The sequence below is a fragment of the Typopeltis vanoorti genome, chromosome 1 (genome assembly GCF_054136105.1).
Source record: "Typopeltis vanoorti isolate ZY-2024b chromosome 1, IOZ_Tvanoo_1.0, whole genome shotgun sequence".
Lineage (NCBI taxonomy): Eukaryota > Metazoa > Arthropoda > Arachnida > Uropygi > Thelyphonidae > Typopeltis > Typopeltis vanoorti.
Window position 1 is genome coordinate 165,886,704 of NC_143549.1, and position 8,297 is coordinate 165,895,000.

The 8,297-nt window shown below is 35.4% G+C and overlaps 1 protein-coding gene across 2 annotated transcripts in view; it reads left to right on the top strand.

Annotated features, from left to right (window-relative positions):
• Window positions 1-847: 847 nt before the first annotated feature.
• LOC150110610 (matrix metalloproteinase-21-like) overlaps window positions 848-8,297 on the top strand; it is a 74,842-nt gene continuing 67,392 nt past the window's right edge. Inside the window, exon 1 of one of the 2 annotated variants that reach the window (XM_090395153.1) lies at window positions 848-966. The gene's annotated coding sequence lies outside the window, so the exon portion shown is untranslated. Of the gene's footprint in view, window positions 967-3,068; window positions 3,156-8,297 lie in introns of those variants that run through there. The other variant, XM_090395161.1, reaches the window with a different exon arrangement.

Consider the following 8,297-nt stretch of genomic DNA (forward strand, 5'->3'; position numbering starts at 1 on the left):
GAACGTGCTATCAGTTAAACGGAACTTTTGAAATAAAAATGGGGGGGGGGGAGTTGGATTCTTCAGGAATCGTGCGTATGTGGTTTTAATACCAAGACAACTCATGCTGAATGTTACGCGAGTTTCGTATATTGCAACTACTCTTTTAAACTTATTTTTGATTTATCAATAAGTAAATATTTGTTTACCTATTTGACTATGAAGCGTGAATAATTTAATCATAATTTGAATTTTTTTTGTTTTGATTAAATACTTGTTTTTGATAAACCGCTTCTATGATGCAACAAATTGAGAGTGTTTAGTTGTTAAGGGATTTTGTATTTAAGTTATTTTTGGATATGAGATGTAATATAAAAAACTTAAAAATTTTTATTCTTAGCGAATGTCGCTGATTCCTCTTCCCCTGCCCCCGTCTGTCTCATACTTCAGCGCCCGAAGTGTGTAGCCCTACCTGTTGGCCACAAACCACCGAAATCCTGGGAACTGGTGTTGTTGTCCTAAGATAAGTGCAACTTCAAACCTTCACTTTACAAGTGGACGATGTCGTACAAAAGGGGTGGTTATAAGGCTTAAACAAACTGCTCCGTAGGAAAGGTGGCGACCTGACACCTCGTGCACACCATATATCTTCGTCTTATCAACCGCAGAGTAAATGTTTGTAACTTCGTGCCTCCACAGTTTGTGTTGACTTTGGATGGCCGCGCACGATAGTATGTGTTTTCCCCCCTACCGACAGAGATGTTACTTCATCCGTGCTGGAATCGGCGGTCCTTTTGGTGGTGCCGATATATAGAGTAAACCCACGATGGTCATATTTATTTACAAAATTATGTGTTTACTCCAACAGCGCTTAACGACACCTCTTGCAGCGAGACTTTGGCGCGACATTTGAGAGCTTATTACAGAGCGCGATTAAAGGAACTATTGGGAAAGTGTCGGTCTCTCCATTGTACTCCGCAATTCCAGGTAAGTGTCGCTCCTTTCTGTATTAGTAAATCAGTGAGAGTGATGGGTTGCTGGTGATTGAAACAAAATTCAAACTGCGAACTAACTCATACAATTAGTAGCGATGGTGATGGCATAACATAAGAGACTTACCATAAATGTGCTTGTGGCGTTATTAAATTATAAATGCTTATTTTTGATAGTTTTTGATTGAAAATAATATAACCTGAGAAGGGTTATATCATTCTGAGAAGTTCTGAGAAGAGACAGCCCAAACTATCATGATTCTCTGATTTCTTCATTTTCATTTATAGTATAGATTTTCAATCTTATTTTGTGTAATTCAAAATAATTTCTAGAATTGATTTTTAATTCTGCATTTACCTTTGTACATGGCGCATTCATTTTTAATGTTCTGTTTGACTATCTCTCTCTCTATCCCATTACAGTGTAAGAAGAACCTAGGAGCGTCTTAGTCGAATGTGAGTTAGCCATTCTTCTCATATAGGGATAACCTTTTTAACTCGTTGTGTTAAGTGAAAACACACACATACACACAAACACACCTAGAAACATAATATAGAGTGAGTATCATTACCTCACCTAATTAACCAAGCGCCTCTGTAGCTCAGTCGGTATAGACGAAGACCTTTGGTCGGAAAGAAGTGGGTTCGATTCCCGTCAGTGATGTGAGAAACCTTTATCTGGTCTCTTTCGACTAAAGGTGAGTTAGCCGGTCTCATACGGAGGTAGGGGGTTCATCCGGAAACTCTGGTTTTTCGTCCCCCAGAACAGGCAAACCGGCTCGTGAACACACACACACGACTCTACAGCCATAAATAAGACTTAATCCCTCACTAGAAGGGCTCAACCAGTCCTAAGGGAAGATCGACGAACGGGGGGATCCCATACGAATAAATAAAAACTTAATTAATCCAAAAAAGCCTGAGAAAAATGCCACGGAACAAAAAGCATTATAATTATAAGCAAAACACTCCTGCCTAACAAAAATGCTTTCCATATATAATGCAATATTGGGATAACACATCGTATGCATCAGTTTATATAATTTCTCTTTCAGTTATGCAAAACTGTTTTTTTTTTTTTTTTTTTTTTTTTGCTTGTTCTAAAAACTAATCTTTTTATTAATCGCAGCTGAAACACATTGTTTATATGAATAATAAATGAAACAGGTGTCATGTTACTGACCTTTGCGAAAACCAATAGAATCCCAGATAACACGAGGTGCCGTTTTTTTTTCTTTTTTTTTTCTTTGTTGTGGTTCGTTACAATCAGACTAAAAGCTGTTACTTCGTTAGGATGCAGTGTATATGTCTGTGACAAACCACAAGAAAGTTTTTTTTCTTCTTTTTTTAGATTACTAACGTGAGAAGTGTTCTAAGAATGAGCAGTAGGGAATTGTTCGTTTGATGTTCTTTGGTACCTCATCCTTTCAAGCATCGTTCATTCTGTTTTTCGTGTGGTCTTTGGACTTCGGCACGCACTGACTTCTTTTTTAACTCCTTACTTTTACAGTATTCTGTTGCACGCTGCAAGTATTAGATTTCGTCAGGCGAATGACGGAGCGTACTGTCGGGATGCACAGTCAGTTCTAGAGGTCACAATGGCTAGCGAACTTTCCCCCCTCCTTCCCAACCATCTCTCTCAGTACGATCGGGCTCATTCACCCTACGAATGGGAAAACTCACTTCTTAGTACGACCTAATAGCAAACATCCATTCCTCCAGTCATCAGCATTTGCAGTTATCAGGTGACATCCAAAAAATAAAATAAACAGTTTTTCTTCTAGTCATTAATATCTTATTTTTATCTTAAACACACTTTCGAAACGTTTGCTTTCTATTTATGCTTCTTTTTTTTTTTTTTTTTTTACTTTCTACAAAATGTAATCTCTCACTTCTTCGCCGCACGTGCGTTTCTTGGGTATGATAGAAAGAGAGAGACTGGCGAACATCAAGGATAGGATGCCCCCATGTGGTTTCTTTCATTGCTCACCTCCGTCAATGCTTAGAAAACGAATGAATGTAGATTTTCCAACCACCTGCTATTCTCAGATAATCAAAACTGCCGACTTACAATTTGTGTGTGTATATGTGCGTACGCATCAAATGGTCTTTTTCCTATTCATCGAGAGTCGATTGTAGAATTATCACAGCCGTTGTATTCTATCAAATGCAACTTACTAAGAGGTAACAGTTAATTTTTAGTAGAACATTTTTAGTTCCGTTTTCTTTGTCTTGACCTTTATTCAGGTTCTAGTCACGTTTTTCTTCGTATATAACTCTTAACGCGCACGCTAGTTAATAATGTTGCCACCAACGTGCAACCAGTTCGGCATCAGAACTTGCATGATCAACGTCACGTCTTCCATTCGTTTTTTTTTTTTTCCCTTCTTTGACAATGTGAGCAAATTGTTTTTTGTTTCTTTTTTATATATTTGGTCTGCACTTTGTTTATGTTTACAGAACAGAGAATAAAGAGAGACTAACCCAGAGAAAAAGAAGAAAGATAGAAAAGCAGGTTGGGAGAAAAGATAGATAGGAAAAATATTTAGATGGTAGGTTTAGGTTTCTATTCTTTGTTTTCTAAATATTAGCATTTGTTATCATTTTCAAAGACGGTACTGCCATTTGTTTTCCACAGCAACTTTAAATGGTTGCCAAATTTTAGATAAATTAAAATAGCTTAATATGCAGTGAATATTCTTCAATTAAGATCCATAGTGCACGCAACATCACCGATAACATCTACAAAACTGACGTCATCATACCGTTAATGTTCTATAAAGCAAAAAGAGTTTACATTAATCAAGTCTGTCCTTTCCTAAAATAGATCATGAGTCCTGATAGTTACTTTCTTGACAACTAGAATATATCTAAAAAAAAATTAAATAATAAAATCGGCGCCGGTTGTAAAATTTGATACCAATAACTCCAAACATGTACACGTTAACACACAAAAAAGTGAATGATATTTATAGTTATAACGGGGAGTTCAGCTATCTAATAATTCCCAAGGCTTAACCCAAAGCGCATTGGTCTTATAAGAACTCCCATAGTTTGGAGTTCTTACAGGAAGATTGTCTTATTTAATTCAATCTAACGCATGACCCTTAAGTGTCACCATTACACTAAATACGTATGCCTGAGCAGAAACTGATAGACACTCCACTGACCTAGAAATACTTCTGTCCAGCACATCTCTATAATTCCTGCTGACGCCAGGCTTATTATATTAATATCCTTAACCAATGCAGCAACACGTATCCTAATCCTAATTGATGACGTCGACAGTTCACCTCGCTATCCTTGCTTTTTTTTTTTTTTTTTATTTGTTGGTCACATTATCTCATGTAAGAAGATTCAAACGTTTTTAGTAATTTAAGAATTGTGTTACACCTATCGACAGAAAGGACAGAATACATAATATCAGCATGGCATTGATAATACATCGTTCTCTCTATTACTGTTTAAATAAGTACATGTACTAACTTATATATACTTGATTAGTTGCTTAATATTCTGCTTTGAGATTATGAGTACATATATATACTTTGTTAATGACAAGATAAATAAGATTCCTCGCTTTAAAGAAAAATTATGCATACAGATGCATAAAATTAAAGTGAAATTGTGCATAATGATGATGCATAAAGTAATGTTATGCATAAAGATAAAAATTATACAATAGATATAGTTTCTCAAAGTGTTAACAATCACAGACTGAGTACTTCAAGACTGCATACATGCTTTGCTATAATATCAATGTTGACGTTGTTATATACAGATTTGCACCGTTTGGACTTACTATTATCAAATTTTGCATTTAAAATATCTTTGGATATATATATATATATATATATATATATGTTAAAGATACCAAGCAATTTTAAACCTGGTTTTACTCCATTTTTTCCAAGTAAGCAAACAGACAAAATGTCAAGTTTGCGCCTGCAATTTATGCAAGACTAGCTGATCCCACAGGTAGTGCAAGACCAAGGCAACTCGTGGTAGAGGTGGAGCAAGCTCTGATCACTAATCTTAATATTTACCCTTAATGCCAAAACACATCTCCAAGAAGGGGATGTATGATGTTTTGTATTAAAGGAAAGGGGCCACTACCCAGACCGGTTTCGACCTTTATTGAGGTCGAAATTCAGTGGGGAGCCAGGCTAGAAATACCAAGATTTAGTAATGCAGAGCTTGTAAGTATTTTACCAAAACGATAAATATTAATATTAAATATAAATATTAAGATTAGTGATCAGAGCTTGCTCCACCTCTACCACAAGTTGCCTTGGTCTTGCACTTCCTGTGGGATCAGCTAGTCTTGCATAAATTGCAGGCGCAAACTTGACATTTTGTCTGTTTGCTTACTTGTAAAAAATGGAGTAAAACCAGGTTTAAAATTGCTTGGTATCTTTAACATAACTATACCCAAGTTAAAAATACTTTCTACATATATATATATATATATATATATATATATTTTTTTTTTTTTTTTTTTTTTTATTATTATTTATTATTATTTTTTTTTTTTTTTGATGCTTCCAGAATACTTATCCCCTTGTATAATACGGCCTTTGGCTTAGCATCTTATTTTATCACTACAGTTAAAATTTCCATAATACATATGCTACTTCTCACAAGACATGACTGTACTATATGTTCGAATCCACAATATTTGCACTCGGTGACATTTACCTAATTGCTTTCGATTTTATTCTCTTTGTTTTAGAGATTCTAGATTTTATTTGCCATTTTTTTCCCCAATCAACTAAAATAGTCAGCTGAATAAAAAAAAAAGTCCTCTCTCTCTGCATGGCAATATGCTTTGAGTTTTCAAAATCTTATTCTACGAAATAAATTAAAATACAAAAAAAAAAATAACTTGTTTAATATATTTATAACTTTTAATCAATTATTCTGCCTTAACCTACAGCAACGTTGGATAATCTTGCTATTTATCTATTAAAAGAGGCCGTTCATTACATACACAAGATGTGCTTTAATTATTTCTCATGTATGTGTGTGTTTACGAGAACAGTTCATCTAACGACACGAGTTCATCCACTTGCTACATCGCCAACATAAAATACGAGCCCATTCTTCTCTTTCGTTCCACATTCGGTTGCAGATCACGATGCTAAGGGTAGCGTATGTGTGTGTGTGAGAGAGAGGGAAGTGGGCGGAGACACGGTGTAGCAACAGGTGTATCGAGACATCGACAAATGCTTCTCACTTTGGCACCTTTCACCTTAACTCATGAAATGAGGCTAAAATTTCCCTCTTCATATGAACCGACTCACACCTTCGAGCATCAATACTTACATGTCGCGGCCAGTCCTCTTCACTTGTAAAATTATCTTCCGGAACAGCTAAGTAGCACGCGGTTAAACTAACCTTCGGCTCGCTCAGGTAATTGCTTTTGCTCCGAATGTCAAAAAATAAAAGAAACTTCGAAAATGAGCAACATGGGCTATGGGATTACTGTTCATCGTAACGAGTTAAAGTAAGAATATGACCTGTTGCGCATGCGTGCAAGCACACATCTATGTACGCATGCACAGCACTGATTTTTATTAAAACTTTGGAAATAAAAGGTCACCAACTCAGACCATTTTTGAGATCTTGATAATTTTAAAGATTACTCGGTTGTGATGTCATTTTTCTGAGATGGTCTTAAAGCTGCTCCTCCGAATCAAGTAAAATGGAAAGCAGAAAGGGATTTATCTTTATAAATATACGAAAAAGAAGAACCCCTACAGATTAGGGATTATAAGGGAGTTGAAAGGATCATGAATTTATTTTTTAGAAAGTATGTATTAATTCCCGTCTTTGTTTCATGTGGTTGAACTATTAAGAACTCCCCACTTGGTCATCTACCACTAGCGGATCAGCTCTTTGCAGTTTTGTATCTTATTTAAAGTAGTTTCGTTCAGTACATCACACAAACATCAATATTTTGTTTATACAAACTCTTCATAAAGAAATTTGGAAATGGAAATCTAAATCGGAATTAAAGTACGAAAGCAAATAATCTGACCATGGAAAGAATCACAGTGAAGTTTGGGGGTGGGGAGTATTTATTCGTTGTCGTACTTTTCTCTGATTCATGAGCAATGTCTAGGTAGGGAGTTCAAGTGTAATTCTCCACATTTTATTCAGTAAGATTGTGGTGCAGGAATGTATATGACGACAACGGCACTAGGAGTGATCCTAGATTTTAGGGGAAGATTAACAAATATTTATTGATTTTTTTAAAAAGATTTTAAAAATAAAGAAGAAATTTTGTGTTTTAATTTCTAGTATAATAAAATATATGTTTGTTTTTGTTATTTCTCTAAAAATTTCCATTACAATCGCTCCTGTTGTGTCTTGTTATGGCAACAATCCAGTAGTGTCTTAAGCTGCATAATAAGTTAAACGACCACGTTAAAACACACACACACACACACACCTGGATAAAAATGGAATCGTCTATTAGAGCAAATACAGATCTGAACCTGTAAATTCCACGTGTCACTGTGAACACTGTAGGCCATTCCATATGTTGTAAAGAACGTAGATAAATGTAGGAACTTCAGAGAAATTATGCCTGATGCAAAACGAAGTTAATACTAAAGCAATGTTAGCATGTTTGGAACCAGTGAAACCTGTGTTGCTCATTTGGTAAAGGTGATACCATTTTAATTGATTGATTGATTGCTGGTTTACTGTTGCTGTTTTGCAATTATGGCGTAATTAACTAAGACTACGAGATCAGTATTACGTCTATAAATTGTATGTTTCTTATGACCGGTTTGCCTGTTTTGTAGGATGGGAAACCCAAGTTTCCGTAGCCACCTCTATATAAGATCTGTTTGGTAGGAAAGACCTGATTCTAATTCTCAACTAAGATGCGAAGAACATAAGGATTTTTCATATGAAAGTGAGTTAGCCTGTCTGATAAGTAAATATCGGAGATGTTTCTCTCTGAAAGTGAGCATTTTCTTCTTCAAAGCAGGCAAATGGTCACAGGGTCCGCGCAATTGACAGTTGCAATTAATTTGGTTTATATGAAACCAAATTTCACTGTAATGAACTGCACTGTAATGCAGCTCATTAGAGTGCAGTGTAATGAGCAATATAAACGTAAGTAAGAGGATGGTCTAGGATTGAAACCACAGGTTTTCTCAGTAAAGGATTTGACTTTTATCGAATTACTAATCTGATTTCTGCTTATGAGTTCTAAGTTTAAAACATTATAACTTTCTTAGTCTTAATAAGTCAGGTTTCTGCAGATTATTCTTCGTAAAATAAAAGGTATTCTTAGATTATAATCCCCTGGTA